This window comes from Heterodontus francisci, chromosome 33 (assembly GCF_036365525.1).
Source record: "Heterodontus francisci isolate sHetFra1 chromosome 33, sHetFra1.hap1, whole genome shotgun sequence".
Classification (NCBI taxonomy): Eukaryota; Metazoa; Chordata; class Chondrichthyes; order Heterodontiformes; family Heterodontidae; genus Heterodontus; species Heterodontus francisci.
The window spans coordinates 8,937,443-8,960,157 of record NC_090403.1 but is presented as its reverse complement, the minus strand read 5'-3'; positions in this window follow the sequence as shown (position 1 = coordinate 8,960,157).

Below are 22,715 nucleotides of genomic sequence, written 5' to 3'. Positions count from 1 at the left end.
TTTCCGGGGTAACTGACTGCGCTGTTTCCAGGGTAACTGCCTGCCCTGTTTCCGGGGTAACTGACTGCCCTGTTTCCAGGGTAACTGACTGCCCAGTTTCCAGGGTAACTGATCACCCTTTTTCTGGGATAACTGAATGCCCTGTTTCCAGGGTAACTGATCACCCTGTTTCCGGGATAACTGACTACCCTGTTTCCGGGATAACTGACTGCCCTGTTTCCAGGGTAACTGACTGCTCTGTTTCCAGGGGAACTGACTGCCCTGTTTCCGGGGTAACTGATCACCCTGTTTCCGGGGTAACTGACTAACCTGTTTCCAGGGTGACCGACTACCCTGTTTCCAGGGTAACTGACTGCCCAGTTTCCGGGGTAACTGACTGCCCTGTTTCCAGGGTAACTGACTTCCCAGTTTCCATGTTAACTGATCAGCCTTTTTCCGGGATAACTGACTGCCCTGTTTCCGGGATAACTGACTGCCCTGTTTCCAGGGTAACCGATCACCCTGTTTCCGGGATAACTGACTGCCCTGTTTCCAGGGTAACTGACTGCCCTGTTTCCTGGGTAACTGACTGCCCTGTTTCCGTGGTAACTGATTGTCCTGTTTCCAGGGTAACTGAGTGCCCAGTTTCCGGGGTAACTGACTGCCCTGTTTCCAGGGTAACTGATCACCCTGTTTCCGGGATAACTGACTGCCCTGTTTCCGGGATAACTGAGTGCCCTGTTTCCAGGGTAACTGACTGCCCTGTTTCCGGGGTAACTGACTGCCCTGTTTCCAGGCTAACTGACTGCCCTGTTTCCAGGATAACTGATCATCCTGTTTCTGGGGTATCTGACTGCGCTGTTTCCGGGGTAACTGACCGCCCTGTTTCCAGGATAACTGATCACCCTGTTTCCGGGGTAACTGACTGCCCTGTTTCCAGGGTAACTGACCGCCCTGTTTCCAAAATAACTGACTGCCCTGTTTCCAGGTTAACTGACTGCCCTGTTTCCAGGGTAACTGACTGCCCTGTTTCCAGGAGAACTGACTGCCCTGTTTCCGGGGTAACTGATCACCCTGTTTCCGGGGTAACTTACCAACCTGTTTCCAGGGTGAGTGACTGCCCTGTTTCCAGGGTAACTGACTGCCCAGTTTCCGGGTTAACTGACTGCCCTGTTTCCAGGGTAACTGACTGCCCAGTTTCCAGGGTAACTGATCACCCTGTTTCCGGGTTAACTGACTGCCCTGTTTCCGGGAGAACTGACTTCCCTGTTTCCAGGGTAACTGACTGCCCAGTTTCCACGGTAACTGATCACCCTTTTTCCGGGATAACTGACTGCCCTGTTTCCGGGATAACTAACAGCCCTGTTTCCAGGGTACCTGATCACCCTGTTTCCGGGATAACTGACTGCCCAGTTTCCAGGGTAACTGACTGCCCAGTTTCCAGGGTAACTGACTGCCCTGTTTCCGGGATAACTGACTGCCCTGTTTCCAGGGTTACTGGCTGCCCTGTTTCCAGGATAACTGACTGCCCAGTTTCCGCAGTAACTGACTGCCCTGTTTCCAGTTTAACTGATCACCATGTTTCCGGGATAACTGACTGCCCTGTTTCCGGGATAACTGACTGCCCTGTTTCCAGGGTAACTGACTGCCCTGTTTCCGCGTAACTGACTGCCCTGTTTCCAGGCTAACTGACTGCCCAGTTTCCCGGATAACTGATCACCCTTGTTTCCGGGATAACTGACTGCCCTGTTTCCGGGGTAACTGACCGCCGTGTTTCCAGGATAACTGATCACCCTGTTTCCGGGGTAACTGACCACCCTGTTTCCAGGGTTACTGACCGCGCTGTTTCCAGGATAACTGACTGCCCTGTTTCCAGGGTAACTGACTGCCCTGTTTCCGGGGTAACTGATCTCCCTGTTTCCGGGGTAACAGACCGCCCTGTTTGCAGGATAACTGACTGCCCTGTATCCAAGGGTAACTGACTGCCCAGTTTCCAGGGTAACTGATCACCCTGTTTCCAGGATAACTGACTGCCCTGTTTCCAGGTTAACTGACCGTCCTGTTTCCAGGGTAACTGACTGCCCTGTTTCCATGGTAACTGACTGCCCAGTTATCTGGGTAACTGACTGCCCTGTTTCCGGGGTAACTGACTGCCCTGTTTCCAGGATAACTGACTGCCCTGTTTCCAGGGTAACTGACCCCCCTGTTTCCAGGGTAACTGACTGCCCAGTTTCCAGGGTAACTGTTCACCCTGTTTCCGGGATAACTGACTGCCCTGTTTCCGGGCAGCTCACTGCCCTGTTTCCAGGGTAACTGACTGCCCTGTTTCCAGGGGAACTGACTGCCCTGTTTCCGGGCTAACTGACTCCCCAGTTTCCAGGATAATTGACTGCCCTGTTTCCAGGGTAACGGACTGCCCTGTTTCCAGGGTAACTGACTGCCCATTTTCCAGGGTAACTGATCACCCTGTTTCCGGGATAACTGACTGCCCTGTTTCCGGGATAACTGACTGCCCTGTGTCCAGGGTAACTGACTGCCCATTTTCCAGGGTAACTGATCACCCTGTTACCGGGATAACTGACTGCCCTGTTTCCGGGATAACTGACTGCCCAGTTTCCGGGGTAACTGACTGCCCAGTTTCCGGGGTAACTGACTGCGCTGTTTCCAGGGTAACTGCCTGCCCTGTTTCCGGGGTAACTGACTGCCCTGTTTCCAGGGTAACTGACTGCCCAGTTTCCAGGGTAACTGATCACACTTTTTCCGGGATAACTGACTGCCCTGTTTCCGGGATAACTGACTGCCCTGTTTCCAGGATAACTGACTGCCCTGTTTCCGGGATAGCTCACTGCCCTGTTTCCAGGGTAACTGACTGCCCTGTTTCCGGGGAAACTGACTGCCCTGTTTCCAGGGTAACTGACTGCCCTGTTTCCAGGGGAACTGACTGCCCTGTTTCCGAGCTAACTGATCACCCTTTTTCCGGGGGAACTGACTAACCTGTTTCCAGGTTGACTGACTGCCCTGTTTCCAGGGTAACTGACTGCCCTGTTTCTCGGGTAACTGACTGCCCTGTTTCCTGGGTAACTGATCACCCTGTTTCGGGGATAACTGACTGCCCTGTTTCTAGGGTAACTGACTGCCCTGTTTCCGGGATAACTGACTCCCCAGTTTCCAGGATAATTGACTGCCCTGTTTCCAGGGTAACTGACTGCCCTGTTTCCAGGGTAACTGACTGCCCATTTTCCAGGGTAACTGATCACCCTGTTTCCGGGATAACTGACTGCCCTGTTTCCGGGATAACTGACTGCCCTGTTTCCAGGGTAACTGTTCACCCTGTTTCCGGGGGAAATGACTGACCTGTTTCCGGGATAACTGACTGCCCTGTTTCCAGGCTAACTGACTGCCCAGTTTCCGGGGTAACTGACTGCCCTGTTTCCAGGGTCACTGACTGCCCTGTTTCCGGGGTAACTGATCACCCTTTTTCCGGGGGAAATGACTGACCTGTTTCCAGGGTGACTGACTGCCCTGTTTCCAGGCTAACAGACTGCCCTGTTTCCAGGGGAACTGACTGCCCTGTTTCCTGGGAAACTGACTGCCCTGTTTCCAGGGTAACTGACTGCCCTTTTTCCGCGATAACTGACTGCACTGTTTCCGGGGTAACTGACCGCCCTGTTTCCGGGGTAACTGACTGCCCTGTTTCCAGGATAACTGACTGCCCTGTTTCCAGGGTAACTGACCCCCCTGTTTCCAGGGTAACTGACTGCCCAGTTTCCAGGGTAACTGTTCACCCTGTTTCCGGGATAACTGACTGCCCTGTTTCCGGGCAGCTCACTGCCCAGTTTCCAGGGTAACTGTTCACCCTGTTTCCGGGATAACTGACTGCCCTGTTTCCGGGCAGCTCACTGCCCTGTTTCCAGGGTAACTGACCGCCCTGTTTCCAGGGGAACTGACTGCCCTGTTTCCGGGCTAACTGATCTCCCTGTTTCCGGGGGAACTGACTAACCTGTTTCCAGGTTGACTGACTGCCCTGTTTCCAGGGTAACTGACTGCCCTGTTTCTCGGGTAACTGACTGCCCTGTTTCCTGGGTAACTGATCACCCTGTTTCTGGGATAACTGACTGCCCTGTTTCTCGGGTAACTGACTGCCCTGTTTCCGGGATAACTGACTCCCCAGTTTCCAGGATAATTGACTGCCCTGTTTCCAGGGTAACGGACTGCCCTGTTTCCAGGGTAACTGACTGCCCATTTTCCAGGGTAACTGATCACCCTGTTTCCGGGATAACTGACTGCCCTGTTTCCGGGATAACTGACTGCCCTGTGTCCAGGGTAACTAACTGCCCCTTTTCCAGGGTAACTGATCACCCTGTTACCGGGATAACTGACTGCCCTGTTTCCAGGCTAACTGACTGCCCAGTTTCCGGGGTAACTGACTGCGCTGTTTCCAGGGTAACTGCCTGCCCTGTTTCCGGGGTAACTGACTGCCCTGTTTCCAGGGTAACTGACTGCCCAGTTTCCAGGGTAACTGATCACACTTTTTCCGGGATAACTGACTGCCCTGTTTCCGGGATAACTGACTGCCCTGTTTCCAGGATAACTGACTGCCCTGTTTCCGGGATAGCTCACTGCCCTGTTTCCAGGGTAACTGACTGCCCTGTTTCCGGGGAAACTGACTGCCCTGTTTCCAGGGTAACTGACTGCCCAGTTTCCAGGGTAACTGATCACCCTTTTTCCGCGATAACTGACTGCCCTGTTTCCGGGGTAACTGACCGCCCTGTTTCCAGGATAACTGACTGCCCTATTTCCAGGATAACTGACTGCCCTGTTTCCAGGGTAACTGACTGCCCTGTTTCCGGGATAACTGACTGCCCTGTTTCCATGGTAACTGACTGCCCAGTTATCTGGGTAACTGACTGCCCTGTTTCCGGGGTAACTGACTGCCCTGTTTCCAGGATAACTGACTGCCCTGTTTCCAGGGTAACTGACCCCCCTGTTTCCAGGGTAACTGACTGCCCAGTTTCCAGGGTAACTGTTCACCCTGTTTCCGGGATAACTGACGGCCCTGTTTCCGGGCAGCTCACTGCCCTGTTTCCAGGGTAACTGACTGCCCTGTTTCCAGGGGAACTGATCAACCTGTTTCCGGGGGAACTGACTAACCTGTTTCCAGGTTGACTGACTGCCCTGTTTCCAGGGTAACTGACTGCCCTGTTTCTCGGGTAACTGACTGCCCTGTTTCCTGGGTAACTGATCACCCTGTTTCGGGGATAACTGACTGCCCTGTTTCCAGGGTAACTGACTGCCCTGTTTCCGGGATAACTGACTCCCCAGTTTCCAGGATAATTGACTGCCCTGTTTCCAGGGTAACTGACTGCCCTGTTTCCAGGGTAACTGACTGCCCTGTTTCCGGGATAACTGACTGCCCTGTTTCCGGGATAACTGACTCCCCAGTTTCCAGGATAATTGACTGCCCATTTTCCAGGGTAACTGACTGCCCTGTTTCCGGGATAACTGACTCCCCAGTTTCCAGGATAATTGACTGCCCATTTTCCAGGGTAACTGATCACCCTGTTTCCGGGATAACTGACTGCCCTGTTTCCGGGATAACTGACTGCCCTGTTTCCAGGGTAACTGACTGCCCTGTTTCCGGGGTAACTGATCACCCTGTTTCCGGGGGAAATGACTGACCTGTTTCCAGGGTGACTGACTGCCCTGTTTCCAGGCTAACTGACTGCCCAGTTTCCGGTGTAACTGACTGCGCTGTTTCCAGGGTAACTGCCTGCCCTGTTTCCGGGGTAACTGACTGCCCTGTTTCCAGGGTAACTGACTGCCCAGTTTCCAGGGTAACTGATTACACTTTTTCCGGGATAACTGACTGCCCTGTTTCCGGGATAACTGACTGCCCTGTTTCCGGGATAGCTCACTGCCCTGTTTCCAGGGTAACTGACTGCCCTGTTTCCGGGGTAACTGATCACCCTGTTTCCGGGGGAAATGACTGACCTGTTTCCAGGGTGACTGACTGCCCTGTTTCCAGGCTAACAGACTGCCCTGTTTCCAGGGTAACTGACTGCCCTGTTTCCGGGGAAACTGACTGCCCTGTTTCCAGGGTAACTGACTGCCCAGTTTCCAGGGTAACTGATCACCCTTTTTCCGCGATAACTGACCGCCCTATTTCCGGGGTAACTGACCGCCCTGTTTCCAGGATAACTGACTGCCCTATTTCCAGGATAACTGACTGCCCTGTTTCCAGGGTAACTGACCGCCCTGTTTCCGGGGTAACTGACCTCCCTGTTTAGGGGGTAACTGACCGCCCTCTTTCCAGGATAACTGACCGCCCTATATCCGGGGTAACTGACCGCCATGTTTCCAGGATAACTGTCTGCCCTGTTTCCAGGATAACTGACTGCCCTGTATCCAGGGTAACTGACTGCCCTGTTTCCAGGGTAACTGACTGCCCAGTTTCCAGGGTAACTGATCACCTTGTTTCCAGGATAACTGACTGCCCTGTTTCCAGGGTAACTGACCTATCTGTTTCCAGGGTAACTGACTGCCGAGTTTCCAGGGTAACTGATCACCCTGTTTCCGGGATAACTGACTGCCCGGTTTCGGGGATAACTGACTGCCCTGTTTCCAGGGTAACTGACTGCCCTGTTTCCAGGGGAACTGACTGCCCTGTTTCCGGGGTAACTGATCACCCTGTTTCCGGGGTAATGATGATTGTGCCTAGGACTGTTCTAGGAGAGCTCAAGAGTGTAATAGGAGTGTCCAAACATGTATTCATGATGGCAGGCGTGTGCTAGTGTACCCAAATGTCTGTTAGGGGTGCCCAGGAGTGGGCTAATTTTCCAAAAAATGTAATAGGAGTGCCCAGATTGTTCCAGTGTGCCAAGAATCTGTTAAGGTTGCTCAAGACAATTATAGAGGTGCCCAAGTGTGTGACGGTGGTATGCAAGAGAGTACTAGGGATGCCCAAGTGCATACTAGGGTTGCCAAAGAGTGTGCTGGATGATTGCAAGTGTGTGCTAGGAGTGCGCGGGATGTGCTAGGATTCCGCCAGAGACTGGTAGGGTTGCCCAAGTGTGTATTGGGGGTCCCCAAGAGTGTACTAGAGGTGCCCACTGTGTTGTTGGGAGTCGAAGAATGCTGTGGGGTGCCCAGTAGTGTTCTCGTAATGACAAAAGTGCGCCAGTGGTGCCCAAGAGTGTGCTGGCATGCATAAAAGTGTGCACGGGGAGCCCAGTTTGAGATAGTGGTGCCAAAGAGAGTGATCAGTGAGCCCAGATTTTGTGAGGGCTGCCAAGTGTGTCATAGGTGTGCCCAAAAGTGTGCTAGGGGTGCCTAGAAAGTGGTAGGTTTGCCAAAGAGTGTGCTGCAGTGCCTAAAGTTGCATAACGTGTTCCCAAGTGTGTTTTAGGGGTGCTCAGAGAGTGATTGAGTTGAACAAACATGTACAAAGTGATGGCAGGAGTGTGCTCGTGCGTCCTAGTGTGTCCAAGAGTGTTCTAGACTCGTCAAAGTGGGGGCTTGGGTTGCCCAAATGTGTGCTTTTTGTGCCCAGAGTGTGCTCAGTGTTTCCTAGAATGTCCCATGTGTGCCCAAGATTAGTTTGTTCTAATTAGTGCTCGGAGCGTCCAAGGGTGTGATAGGAGTGAACAAGTGTGTACTAGATGTGCCCAAAAGCATGCTACGTGTGGCCAAACATGTGATAGGGGTTGGGAATAGTGAGCCAGGGGTGAGTTAGTTGGTGCTAAAGGTGAGCAACAGTGTGAATGTGGATGGCAATAGTGTGCTCGGGATGTGAAGATTGTGCTATGGGTGGCTAAGCTTGTGATAGGGGTGCCCATTAGTATGCTAGATGGGTCCAACAGTGGGCTAGGGGTGCCCAAATGAGTGTTTGATGTGCCTAACTTGTGGTAAGTTCCCAAAAGTGTATTTGGGGTCCCCAAGTGTGTACTAGCAGTGCAAAGAGTGTACTAGGTGTGACCAAGAGTGTGATAGATGATGGCAAATGTGTGATAGGAGTGCCCAAGTGTGTATGAGAGGTGGTCTAGGGGTTGTGCAGTCTGCCTAGAGAACTTTAGGTGTGCCCAAGTATGTGTTCGGAGATGGCAAATGTTTGCTCGGAGTGTCCAGATTGTGCTAGTGTTGTTCAAGAGAGTGTGACCAAGGAGTGACCCAGAGTGTGCTAGGAGATAACAAAAGCGTAATAGGGGTACCAAAGAGAGTAATGGACTGCCCAAAAGTGTTGTAGGTGTGCCCAAGTGTGTAATAGAGGTGCCCAAGGCGGTGCTTAGTGTGTCCAATCTATGTTAGGTGAAGGCAAGTGTGTGCTAGGAGTGACCAGAATGCTCTTGACTTGCTCAAGAGTTTAATCGGGGAGATCAAGAGGAAACTGGTGTGCCCAAGAGAGCGATTAGTTTGGCCAAAGTGTGCTAGGTATGCTAAAGGGCCTTCTGGGATGCCCAGGAGTGTACTTGGGGATAGCAGCTGTGTGCCAGTGGTCTCTAAGAGTATGATGGGGTGCACACGAGTGTGTTAGGGGAGTCCAATGTGTACCAGATGTGCCAAAGAGAGTGATCAGTTTTCCCAGAATGTGTTCAGTCTGTCCAAGAGTGTGTTAGATAATGACAAGATACAGGTGCCCGAGAGTATACTAGGTGAGCAAATGTGGGCTCGGGTGCCCAAATGTTTGGTGGATGTGCCCACGTATTTACATGGAGGTGCCCAAGAGTGTGATAGGTGAAGGCATGTAGTACTAGGGGGGCCCAGTACATGCAAGAGGTAACAAGGAGAGTAATCAGTGTGCTGGTACTGTCTAAAAAAGTACTAGAGAATGGCAAGAGAAGACTACAGGTGGCCAGGAGTGTGCCGGGAGTGATGAAATGTGTGATTGGTAGAACAAAGTGTCTACCAGGGCTGCCCAAGAGTTTTCTAAGGGTGCCCAAGTGTGGTGCTACTTTGCACAAATGTGATCATGGAGTGCCCAGAATGAGATCGATGTGCCCAAGAATGTGCTGGGGTGCCAAAGTGTGTGGTAGGACTGCGCAGGTGCGTGCTATGGATGCCTAATTGAGTGTTAGAGGTGACCAAGAATGTGCGAGGGGATGGCAGGAATGTGCCAGGGTGTCCAAGTGTCTGCTGGAGCTGCCCAAAAGTGGGCTACTTTGTCCAACTGTGTGCTCGAACTGCCCAAGTAGTTAGTAAGGGTGCACAAGTGTGTGCTAGGTGATGGCAAGTATGTCCTACGAGTGCCCAAAATGTTCTAGGTTAGCGCAAGTGTGTGGTCAGGGTACAAAGGACGGTTCTGGGTACACAGTGTGTACTCGGTGATGGTAAGTGCTTGTTAGTGGCGTCCAAGAGTGTGCTGGCGTGCACAAGAGTGTGCTAAGGGAGACCGCTGCGCTATAGAGCTGCCAAGGAAGGTGATCAGTATGCCCAGAGTGTACAAGGCTTGTCTAAGAGTGTGCTAGAGAATGACAAGAGTGTAATACGGGCACCTTACAGTGTGCCAGCAGTGAGCAAGTATGTGCTAGGTGTGACCAATTATGTGCTTGGGAAACCCAAGATGTTGATAGTGGTGCCGAAGGTGGTGCTACGGGTTCCCAAAACTATACTCTGGGATGGCAAAAGTGTACCAGTAGGGTCTAAGAGTGTTCTAGGGCAGCCCAGTGTGTGATAGATGTGCCAACAAGAGCGAACAGTGTGACCAGAGAGTGCTAGGGTATTCCACGAATGAATGTTAGTGAATGACAGGAGTATGTTACAGTTGCCCAAGGGTGCGCTAGTTGTGAGCAACAAGTGCTTGGGGTGCCCAAGACTTTTCTAGGGTTGACCAAACAAGCGCTAGGTGATGGCAAGTGAAGAGTGGGGTAGGGTACCAATGGCTGTGCTCAGGCATGGCAATAGGGTGCCAGTGGTGTCCAAGAGTGTGCTGTGGTGCCAAAGAGTGTGTTAGGTGAGCCCAGACTGTGATAGAGGTGACAAAGAGCGTAATACGAGTGCACAGACTGTGATAGGGTTATTTAGGAGTGTGCTAAAGAATGGTAAAGTGTGAGAAGGGTGCCAAAAATTGTGCTAGGAGTGAGCAAATTGTTGGTAGGTGTGCTCAAGTGTGTCTGCAAGCAAACATGTTCTGGGGGATGGCAAGTATGTGCTAGGGTTTTCACGTGTCTGCCAGGGTGCCCAATAGTGGGCTAGTTTGCCAAAACGTGTGCTCAGTTTGCTAGGAGTGTGATAGGGGGATGGCAAGTGTATCATACGACTTCCAGGTACCTGATAAGGGTGCCCTAGAGTGGTCGAGTTTGCGCGAATCGTTATCGGAGTGGCCAGAGTGTGCTATGAGTGAACAAGTGTGTGACAGATGTGCCCAAGAACATGCTCCATGTGGCAAATCATCTGCGAGGGGATGGGAATAGTGAGCCATGGGTGACCAAGTGTGTGAAAGGGGTGCGCAACAATGTGAAAGTGGATGGCAATAGTGTGCTTGGGATGTGCAAATTGTGCAATGGTTGCCCAACCTTGTAGTAGGGGTGTCCAAGATATTGATAGGCGGGTCTAAGAGTGGACTAGCGGTGCCCAAATGCGTGTACAGCGTGCCTAGAGTCTGCACAGAGTGCCTAGATTGCGTTAGGTGTGCCCAAGTATGTGTTAGGAGACGGCAAGAGTGTACTAGGAGTGCCCAGATTGTGCTAGTGTTGTTCAAGAGAGCGTGTACTAGGGGTGCCTAGTGTATGCTAGGAGATAGCATGAGTATGATATGTACCCAAGAGAGAGATGGTGTGCCCAAGAGTATTATGGAGGTGTCCAAAGGGGATTATGGTCTGCCCACTGTGTGTTCGGTGAAGGCAGGTGTGTGCTGGGAATGCCTAGATTGTGCTAGGGTTGTTCAAATGAGTGATAAGGGTGCCCCAGAGTTCACGAGGGATGCCCAAGAGTGTGCTAGGGATGACCAGTGCAGGCTAGACGTTCCGAAGCGAGTTCTCAGTTTTCACAAAGTGTACTAGGCCCGGCAAGGGTGGGATAGAAAATGACAAGTGTGTGCTCAGGGTGCCCAAAGGTATGCTCAGAGTGAGCAAGTGTGTGTTAGATATCCCCAAGATTGTACTCGGAGTGACCAAACATCTGCTAGGGAATGGCAAGTGTGTGCTCGGGGCCCAAGTGTCTGCTAGGATTGTCCAAGAGTGGGCTCGTTTGCCCAATTTAGTGACCGGAGTGTCCAGAGAGTGATTGGAGTGCCCAAGAAGGTACTAGGAAAATCCAACATTAATAGAGGTGCCCAAGTGTATACTGGGGTACCCAAGAATGTACTGAGGGATGGCAAGTGTTTGCAAGTGGAGCCCAGTGTGTGCTAGAGCTAAGAAAGAGCGTGCTAAGTTTGCCCAGAGTGTGCAAGGGTTGTCCAAGAGTGTGCTGGAGAATGACAAGTGTGTTGGACAGGTGCCAAAGAGTGTGTGAGGAGTGAGCAAGTGTGCACTGGATGTGCCCAAGAGCATGATATGGGTGCGCAAGAGATTACTAGGTGTGCCCAAGAGTGTGATGGGGGATGGAAAGTGTGTGCTAGGTGCCCCCAATGATGCACTTGGGTTACCCAAGAGCGTTGTAGTGATGCCCAAGTATCTGATGAGGGTTACCACGAGTGTAAAAGGCATGTCTAAGACTGTACTGAGTGATGACAAGTATTTGCTAGGAGTGCCCTGAATGTTATAAGGTTGTCCAAGAGTATGATAGGCATACCAAAGAGTGTGACAGGGAATTGCAAGGGTATGCCAGTTGTGTCCAAGTGCATGCTAGATGTGCGAAGAGTGTTCTAGGTGTGCCCAAGAGTATTCCAGGTGAGCAGAATAATGTGCTCGGATTGCACAGAGTGTGCTAGATGTGCCCTAAAAGGTGCTAGGGCTGCCCAAGGATGTTTTAGATGTGCCCAAGAGTGTACTGGGGGTATCCAAGAGTGTACTCAGAAATGGCAAGTGGGTGCTAGTAGGGCCCAGTGTGTGCTAGAGGTGACAAAGAGCGTGCTCAGTTTTCCCAGAGTGTGTGAGGATTGTCCAAGCATGTGCTAGAGACTGACAAGAGTGTTCTATAGGTTCCCAAAAGCTTGCTAGGTGTGAGCAAGTGTGTGCTATGTTGCTCACGTCCGTCTATGCTAGAGGTGCCCAAGAGCGTACATGGGATGCCCAAGACTGTGTATGTTGATGGAAAGCATGTGATAGATGTGCCTAAGGAAGTGCCAGGGGTGCCCAAGAGCATGGTATTGATGCCCAAGGATGAGATGGGGGTTACCAAGAGTGCAACAGGGGTGCCGAAGACTGTACGGGGTGACAGCAAGCGTATGCTATGAGTGCCCTGAATGTTCTAAGGTTGCCCAAGTGTGGAGGTCAGTGGACATTAAGGAGGTAGTAACTAAAGCCTGTAAGGAACTAGATAATGAAGTCAGCGTGACTAAGGGAAAGAGTAGGCAGGGAGCAGATGATGAAAGCAAAGGGACTGGTGGTCTGAGGTGCATTTGTTTTAATGCAAGACGTGTAGTAGGTAAGGCAGATGAACTTATGGCTTGGATTAGTACCTGGGAGTATGATGTTATTGTTATTACTGAGACTTGGTTAAGGGAAGGGCATGATTGGCAGCTAAATATGCCAGGATATCGATGCTTCCGGCGGGATAGAGAGGGAGGTAAAAGGGGTGGAGGAGTTGCAATACTGGTCAAAGAGGATATCACAGCTGTGCTGAAGGAAGGCACGATGGAGGACTCGGGCTGTGAGGCAATATGGGCAGAACTCAGAAATAGGAAGGGTACGGTAACAATGTTGGGGCTGTACTACAGGCCTCCCAACAGTGAGCGTGAGATAGAGGTACAAATATGTAAACAGATTATGGAAAGATGTAGGAGCAACAGGGTGGTGGTGATAGGAGATTTTAATTTTCCCAACATTGACTGAGATTCACTTAGTGTTAGAGGTCTAGATGGAGCAGAATTTGTAAGGAGTATCCAGGAGGGTATACTCGAGCAGTATGTAAATAGTCCAACTCAGGAAGGGGCCATACTGGACCTGGTGTTGGGGAATGAGCCCGGCCAGGTGGTTGAAGTTTCAGGAGGGGACTACTTTGGGAATAGTGACCGCAATTCCGTAAGTTTTAGAATACTCATGGACAAAGATGAGAGTGGTCCGAAAGGAAGAGTGCTAAATTGGGGGAAAGCCAATTATACCAAAATTCGGCAGGAGCTGGGGAATGTAGATTGGGAGCAGCTGTTTGAAGGTAAATCCACATTTGATATGTGGGAGGCTTTTAAAGAGAGGTTGATTAGCGTGCAGGAGAGACATGTTCCTTCTGAAAATGAGGGATATAAATGGCAAGATTAGGGAACCATGGATGACAGGTGAAATTGTGAGACTAGCTAAGAGGAAAAAGGAAGCATACATAAGGTCTAGGTGGCTGAAGAAAGACGAAGCTTTGAAAGAATATCGGGATTGTAGGCACAATCTGAAACGAGGAATTAAGAGGGCTAAAAGGGGTCATGAAATATCTTTAGCAAACAGGGTTAAGGAAAATCCCAAAGCCTTTTATTCATACATAAGGAGCAAGAGGGTAACTCGAGAAAGGATTGGCCCACTCAAGGACAAAGGAGGAAAGTTATGCGTGGAGTCAGAGAAAATGGGTGAGATTCTAAACGAGTACTTTGCATCGGTATTCACCGAGGAGAGGGACATGACGGATGTTGATGTTAGGGACAGATGTTTGATTACTCTAGGTCAAGCGGCATAAGGAGGGAGCAAGTGTTGGGTATTCTAAAAGGCATTAAGGTGGACAGTTCCCCAGGTCCGGATGGGATCTATCCCAGGTTACTGAGGGAAGCGAGAGAGGAAATAGCTGGGGCCTTAACAGATATCTTTGCAGCATCCTTAAACACGGGTGAGGTCCCGGAGGACTGGGGAATTTCTAATGTTGTCCCCTTGTTTAAGAAGGGTAGCAGGGATAATCCAGGTAATTATAGACCGGTGATCCTGACGTCAGTGGTAGGCAAGCTGCTGGAGAAGATACTGAGGGATAGGATCTATTCCCATTTGGAAGAAAATGGGCTTATCAGTGATAGGCAACATGGTTTTGTGCAGGGAAGGTCATGTCTAACCAACTTAATAGAATTCTTTGAGGAAGTGACAAAGTTGATTGATGAGGGAAGGGCTGTAGATGTCATCTACATCTACTTCAGTAAGGCGTTTGACAAGGTTCCCCATGGTAGGCTGATGGAGAAAGTGAAGTCGCATGTGATCCAGGGTGTACTAGCTAGATGGATAAAGAACTGGCTGGGCAACAGGAGACAGAGAGCAGCAGTGGAAGGGAGTTTCTCAAAATGGAGACGTGTTCCACAGGGATCCGTGCTGGGACCACTGTTGTTTGTGATATACATAAATGATTTGGAGGAAAGTATAGGTGGTCTGATTAGCAAGTTTGCAGACGACACTAAGATTGGTGGAGTAGCAGAAAGCGAAGGGGACTGTCAGAGAATATAGCAGAATATAGATAGATTGGAGAGTTGGGCAGAGAAATGGCAGATGGAGTTCAATCAGGGCAAATGCGAGGTGATGCATTTTGGAAGGTCCAATTCAAGAGTGAACTATACAGTAAATGGAAAAGTCCTGGGGGAAATTGATGTACAGAGAGATTTGGGTGTTCAGGTCCATTGTTCCCTGAAGGTGGCAACGCAGGTAAATAGAGTGGTCAAGAAGGCATACGGTATGCTTTCCTTCATCGGATGGGGTATTGAGTACAAGGGTTGGCAGGTCATGTTACAGTTGTATAGGACTTTGGTTCGGCCACATTTGGAATACTGCGTGCAGTTCTGGTCGCCACATTACCAAAAGGTTGTGGATGCTTTGGAGAGGGTGCAGAGGAGGTTCACCAGGATGTTGCCTGGTATGGAGGGCGCTAGCTATGAAGAGAGGTTGAGGAGATTAGGATTATTTTCATTAGAAAGGCGGAGGTTGAGGGGGGACCTGATTGAGGTGTACAAAATCATGAGAGGTATAGACAGGGTGGATAGCAAGAAGCTTTTTCCCAGAGTGGGGGATTCAAATACTAGGGGTCACTAGTTCAAAGTGAGAGGGGAAAAGTTTAAGAGGGATATGCGTTGAAAGTTCTTTACGCAGAGGGTGGTGGGTGCTTGGAACGCGTTGCCAGCGGAGGTGGTAGATGCTAACACGATAGCGTATTTTAAGATGTATCTAGACAGATACATGAATGGGCAGGAAGCAAAGAGTTACAGACCCTTAGAAAATAGGCGACAGGTTTAGGTAGAGGATCTGGATCGGTGCAGGCTTGGAGGGCCGAAGGGCCTGTTCCTGTGCTGTAATTTTCTTTGTTCTTTGTTCGTTGTTCTTTGACCACAGTGTCCAAGGGTGTGCTGGGATTGAGCAGGTGTGTGCCAGGTATGCCCAAGACTCTGCTAATAGTGACCAAACATCTGCTTGGGGTTGGCAAATGTCTGCTAGGGCCATCCAAGAGTGGGCTAGTTTTCCCAAATGTGTGCTTGGAGTGACCAACGTGTGCTCGGTTTGCACAAGAATGTACCAGGGCTGCCCCCGAGTGTAGTTCAGGTGCCCAAAATTGTGATAGAGGTGCCCAAGAGTGTACTTTGGGATGACAACTGTGTGCTAGTGGAGCCTAATGTGTGTTGTAGATGGCAAACAACTTGCTCAGTTTGCCCAGAGTGTCCGAGGGTTGTCCAGAGTGTGCTGGAGAATGACAACAGTGTTCTACAGGTGGGCAAGAGTATGCTAGGAGTGAGCAAGTGTGCGCAGATGTGGCCAAAAGCATGCTGGGGTGTCTGAGAGCTTATTAGGGGTACCCAGGAGTGCGCTGGATGATGCCAAGTATGTGCTAGGTGTCCCCAAGGATGTGCTAGGGGTACCCAAGAGCGTGGGAGTGGTGCCCAAGTATGTGATGTGGGTTACCAAGAGTGTAATAGGTGCTCCGAAGACTGTACTTGGTGATGGCAAGTGTGTGATAAGAGTGCCCTGAATGTTCTAAGGTTGCTCAAGAGCATGCTAGGTGTCCGCAAGAATGTGCTTGGGGATGGAAAGAAGGGACACACCTATCAACCAGTGTGCTGTTGTGCCCAACAGTGTTCGAGGGGTGCTCAAGTGTGTGATAGGTGTTGCGCAGTGTGTGGTAGGTGTGGCCAAACAGACGGCAGCAGTGTGTTAGGCATGCCCAAGCGTGTGATAGGGTTGTAGAAGTGCTTCTTAGGGCTTCCCAAGAATATGCTCGAGTGTGAGTGTGATAGCTGCTGTAGGGATGTTCAAGAGCATGCTGGAGCGCCAAATCTGTTCTTTGGTGTGCTCAAGTGATCGACAGGCCCAAGGGGGTACTTGGTGTGCCCTGTGTTTATTAGGGGTGCCCAGGTGTGTGCTAGCTGAACATGACTGCATGCTCAGAGTGCCCAGATAGTGATGGGAGTTTTCAAGTGTGTGCTACGTGGCACAAGAGTTTAGTAAGGGTTCTCAGAGTGTGATAGGGGTACATAGTGTGAACTAGAGGTGACAATGAGATTGCTCAGCGTGTCCAGAGTGTGATAGAGCTGTCCAAATGTCTGCTAAATAATGACAAGAGTGTGCTACGGGCAGCCAAGTGTGTACAACGAGTGAACAAGTGTGAGATAGAGGAGCTGAAATGGGTCATTTGTGTGTCCAGTGTGAGTTAGGTGAAGCCAAGCGTGTGCTAGTAATTCCCAGATGTTGCTAGGTTTGTTCAAATATGTCATACGGGTGCCCAGAGGGTGCTAGCACAGCCCAGTGCCTGCTACACGTGACAAAGAGTAATCGGTTTGCCCAGAGTGTGATTGGGGTGTCCAAGATTGTGATGCAGAATGACAAGAGTGTGCTACGTGTGCCCAAGAGCTTTGTAGGAGTGAGCAAGTGTGTCATAACTGTTCCCAAGAATGCCATAGGGGTGCCCACGAGTTTGGTAGCAGTGTCCAAGATGTGGAATAGTGATGGCAAGTGTCTGCTATGAGTGCCCACAATGTTCTAGGTTTTCGCAAGAGTGTAACAGGTGTGCCGGAGAGTGCTGTGGGAAGCCCAAGATTGTGCTTGGGGAGGGCAAGAGTGCGTCAGTTGTATCAAATTGTTTTCTGGGGTGCACAAGAGTGTGCTAGGGGAGCACAGTGTGTGATAGAAGTGCCAAGGAGACTGATTAGTGTGCCCAAAGTGTGCTAGGGTTGCCCAAGAGTGTGCACGAGAGAAAGACAAGGCTGTGTTACAGGTGTCCAAGAGTGTGCTAGGAGTGAGCGAGTGTGTGATGGGGTTACCAAGAGCATGCTAGGGGTGCCTACGATCGTTCTACGTGTGCCCAAGAGTGTTGCAGATGTGTCCAAGAGAGTGCTGGTGTGCCTAACTTTATTCGAGGGTTGGCCAGTTGTGTGTTAAAGGTGATCAAGTGGGTGGTAGGTGTGCCCAAGAGTGTGGTAGGGGTGGCAATGTGTGTGTAGGTGATGGCAAGTGTGTGCTATCAGTGCCCAGATAGTGCTAGGGTTGCTCAAGAGTGGGCGAGTTTGCACAAATGGGTAGTCATTGTGCCCAGAGTGTTCGAGGTGTGCGCAAGAAGGTGCTAGGGATGATCAAGGGTGTAGTAGGGGTGCCCAAGACTGTACTAGGTGACGGGAAGTGTGTGCTAGTGATACCCAGAATGACCAAGGTTTGCCCAAGTGTGTAGTAGAAGTGCCTAAGTTGGTGATGTGTGTGCCCAAGAGTGTACTAGGGGTGCCCAAGTGTGCACTTCGCATGCCCAAATGTGCCAGTGGTGTCTATGAGCATTGTGGTGTGCACAAGAGTGTGCCAGGGGTGCCCAGTTCGTGCGAGAGGTAACAACGATAGTGCTGTGTGCACAGAGAGTGCTTGGTTGTCCAAGAGTGTGTGCTATAAAATGACAAGAGTGTGCTACAGGTGCGCAAGTGTGTGAAACGAGTGGGCAAGTGTCTGCTAGGGGTGCCCAGGAGCATTTAGGTGTGTGCAAGATTGTTCTAGGTGTGTCCAATAGTGTAATAGGGGTGACCAAGTGTGTGCCAGTGTGTATCAAACATATGCTAGGGGATTGCAAGTACGTGTTAATGTTTCCAAGTGTCTGCTATTTGTGCTCAAGAGTGGGCTAGTTTGCCGAAATGTGTTCAGAGTTTCCAGAGTTTGCTAGGACTGAGCAAGTCGGTATTTGAGGTGCCCAAGAGCATGCTGGGGTGGGGGGGGATGTTTTAGGGGTGGCCAAGAATGTGCTAGAGGATGGCAAGAGTGTAACAGCTGTGCTCAACAGAGTGCCCCAAATTGTGCTTTGGGTGCCAAAAATCGTTCTGCGGGTGCCCAAGAGTGTGCTGGGTGATGGCAAGTGTATGCTTGGTGTATCCATAATGTGATAGGGTTGCTCAACCGTGTGATAGTGGTGTTCAAGAGTGCAACGTTGTGCCCAAGAGTGTAGTAGGTTAAGGCAATGTGTGCCAGGAGTGCCCAGATTGTGGTAGGATTGTTCAAGTATGTGATAGGGGTGCCAAGAGGGTGATAGGCCTGTCAAGAGTGTGATACAGAATGACAAGAGTGTGCTACGTATGCCCAAGTGTGTGATCGGAGTGAACATGTTTGTGATAGGTGTTCCCAAGAATGCGATAGAGGTGTCAATGAGTTTGGTAGTGGTGCTCAAGAGTGTGATGGAGGTGCCCAAGAGTGTTCTAGGTTTTCCCAACAGTGTATTAGGCGATGGCAAGTGGGTGAAAAGAGTGCCCACAATGTTCTAGGGTTGACCAAGAGTGCAATGGGTGTGCTAGAGTGTGCTCTGGTGTGCTCAAGTGTGTACTTGAGGATGGCAAGTGTGTGCCAGTTGTGTCAATGTGTGTGCAGGAGTTAACAACAGTGTGCTAGGGGAACACAGTGCGTGATAGATGTGCCAAAGAGAGTGATCAGTGTGTCCAGAGTGTGCTCAGTTTGTCCAAGATTATGTGCTAGAGAAAGACAAGGGTGTGCTGCAAGTTCCCAAGAGAGTGATAGGAGTGAGCAAGTGTGTGATATGCGTGCCCACGAGCATGCTACAGGTGCCCACAATCGTTCTAGGTGTACCCAAGATTGTTGTAGGTGTGTCCAAGAGCCTGCTGGTGTGCCCAACTGTGTTCATGGGTTTCCCAGGTGTGTGTTAAAGGTGGCAAAGGGCGTGATCAGTGTGCCCAGGAGAGTGGTAGGGGTGGCCAAGTGTGTACTAGGTGATGGAAACTGAGTGATAGGAGTGCCCAATTCGGGCTAGGTTTGTTCAAGAGTGTGCTATGGGTGTACAAGTGTCTGATAATGGTGACCAAGAGTGTGCTACGGTTCCCCAGAGAGGAATAGGGGCTCCCAAGTGTGTGACTTGTGTGCCAAGGTGGGTGCTAGTGTTGCCCAAATGTGTGCCTATCATGCCCAGATTGTTTTTGGTGTGCCCAAGAACGTTCCATGCGTCCGTAAGAGTGAGTAATGGGAGGGCAGCAGTGTGATGATGATGCTCAAGCGTGTGCTAGTGTTACAAAATTGAGTGTGCTTGGTGATGACAAGTGTGTGCTAAGAGTGCCCAGGTTGTACTTGGGTTGCCCAAACGTGTGATAATAGTGTCCAAGTGTGTGCTAGCCATGCACAGAAGTATGCTACGGCTAGAGGTGCCAACGCGCGTGCTCTGTGCGCCTATTTGTGATAGGGATGCAGAAGAATGTCCAAGGTGTGCTGAAGTGTGTTCTAAGTATGCCCAAGAGTGTGCGAGGAGGTGCCCAGTGTGTGCTAGATGTACCAAGGAGTGTACTCAGTTGCCTAAGAGTATGTGTGGACTGTCTAAGAGTGTTCTAGAGAATGATAGGTGTGTGCTACGGGTGCCCAAGACTGCTAGGCATCATCAAGCATGTGCCGGGGAGAGCAAGTGTGAGCTTGGGCGTCCAATTTTCTGCTAGTGCTGCCCAAGTGTGGGCAGCTTTGCTCAAACGTGTGTTTCGAGTGCCCAGAGTGTGCGAGGCGTCCCAGGAAGATACTAGGGCTGCCTCAGAATGTGGTAGAGGTGTCCAAGTGTGTACTCGGGCTGTCCAAGCGTCTACTAGCATGCCCAAGCGTTTACTAGTGGTGCCCGAGAGTGTTCTAGGTTGTGGTAGGTGTGTGCTAGGATTGCCCAGAATGTTCTGGGGTTACCCAAGTGTATGGTAGGGGTACCCAGATGTGTGATGGGAGGACCCGACAGCGTACTGGGGGTGTTCAAGTGTGCACTAGTAGCGCCAAGATTATGATAGTTGTGCCGAAGGGTGTTCTGGGGTGACCAACAGTGTTCTGGTGTCTCCAGGAGTGTACTAGGGGATGGCATGTGTGTGCCAGTGGTTTCCAAGTGCGTGCTGAGTTGCACAAGAGTGTGCTACAGGAACCCTGTGCGTGTTAGAGGTGACAAAGTGCGTACTCAGTTCACCCAGAGTCTGCTAGTGTTGGCCAAGAGTGTGCTAGAGAATGACAAGGGTGCTCTATTGGTGTCCAAGAGTGTGCTAGGAATGAGTAATTTTGTGCTACGTATGCCCAAGAGCATGCTATGGGTGCCCAAGAGCATTCTATGGGTGCCCAAGAGCATTCTATGGGTGCCCAAACGCGCGCTGGGTGATGGTACTTCCGTTATAGCTGTGCCCAATTATGTAATAGGACTGCCCAAGAGTGTGGTAGTTGTGACCAAGAGAGTGATCATTGTTCCGAAGAGTGTACTAGGGGTGCCCAAGTCTGTATTAGGAATGGCAAGTGTGCGCTAGGAGCAGCGTGAATATTCTCTGCTTGCCCATGAGCGTTGCAGGGGTGTCCAGAGTGAATGCATGTGCCTAAGAGATTATTCGGGTATTGCAAGTGTGTGCCAGTGCTGTCCAAGAGCATAATAGTGGTGCTCAAGAGTGTTCCAGGTGTGCCCAAGGATATTCGAGTTGTGCCCAAGTGTGTTGTAGGGGATGGTAAGCGTGTGCTAGCTATGTCCAACAGTGTGCTTGTGTGTCAAAAGTGTCTAGGGCTGTGCTAGCTGTGCCAAAGCACGGACGAGGGGTGACCATATCTGTGCTAGGGGTGATCAGAGTACGATACGGATGGCCAAACATGTGCCAGGGGAGGGCTAGAGTGTGCAACGTTTGTCCAACAGAGTGCTGGTGTGCCCAAAAGTATTCTAGGGGTACCCAAGGGTGTAATTGATGTGCCGAAGCATGTAGTTTGGCTCACCAAGTGGGTGCTCGGGACGCTCAGAGAGCATTAGGGGTTTCCAAACATGCAATTGAGGATGGCAGGGGTGTGTGAGGATATCCAAGTCATACAACACTGAAACAGGCCCTTCGGCCCACCGAGTCTGTGCCGACCAACAACCACCCATTTATACGAATCCTACATTAATCCCCTATTCCCTATCACATCCCCACCATTCTCCTACCACCTACCTACACTGGGAGCAATTTGCAATGGCCAATTTACTGATCAACCTGCAAGGCTTGGGCTGTGGGAGGAAACCAGTGCACACAACGGAAACCCACGCAGTTACAGGAAGAACTTGCAAACTTCACATAGGCTGTACCCAGAACCGAACCCAGGTCACTGGAGCTGAGAGGCAGCAGTGTTAACTGGGGATAGGGTTGCCCAAATCTATGCTTGGTGTGCCCAAAAAGATGCTATGGATGCCCATGAGTGAGCTAGGGGATGGCAGCAGTGTGCTAGTGATGCCCAAACGTGTGCTAGGTTTGCAGAAGTGTGTCATAGAGGTGCCCAAGAGGACGATACGTGATGGCAAGTGTGTGCTAAGAGCGTCCAGATAGTGCTAGGCTTGTCCAATCCTGTGATAGTGGTGTCCAGGAGTGTGATGGGATGCAAAGAAGCGTGATAGGTGTGCTCAGTGTATGCTAAAGGTGACAAAGAATGTGGTCAGTGTGCCCAGAGTGTGCTAGGGGTAAAGAAGTGGGCGGCACAGTGGCGCAGTGGTTAGCACCGCAGCCTCACAGTTCCAGGGACCCGGGTTCGATTCTGGGTACTGCCTGTGTGGAGTTTGCAAGTTCTCCCTGTGTCTGCGTGGGTTTCCTCCGGGTGCTCCGGTTTCCTCCCACATGCCAAAGACTTGCAGGTTGATAGGTAAATTGGCCATTGTAAATTGCCCCTAATGTAGGGAGGTGGTAGGGAATATAGGATTACTGTAGGGTTAGTATAAATGGGTGGTTGTTGGTCGGCACAGACTCGGTGGGCCGAATTGCCTGTTTCAGTGCTGTATCTCTAAATAAAAATAAAACTAAGTAAAAAGTACATGCTCGGTGTGTGTGTCCAACGGTGTTCTAAGTATGGCCAAGAATGTGCTAGGAGTTATAAAGTGTATAATGGAGTGAGCAAGAGTATACTGGAGTGCCCAAATGTGTACTTGGGATACCCAAGTGTGTATTCGAAATTCCCAAGGGGTTTCTTGGTGTGCCCAAGTGTCTTAATGGTGTCCAAGTGTGTGCTAGTTGAAGGCAACTGTGTGAAAAATGTAACCAGGTTTTGTGCTCAGGTTTTTCAGGTGTATGCTAGGGATGTTTAAGTGTGTACTAGGGGTGCTCCGACGGTGATTGAGGTTCCAAAGAGAGTGATCAGGGTGCACAGAGTGTGATAGAGCTGAGCAAGAGTGTACTGGAGAATAACAAGGGAGTGCTACGTGTGACTAAGAGTATTCAAGGTGTGCACTAGTGAGTGCCAGGGGAGCCCAGTATATGGTAGAGGTGCCAAAGTGTA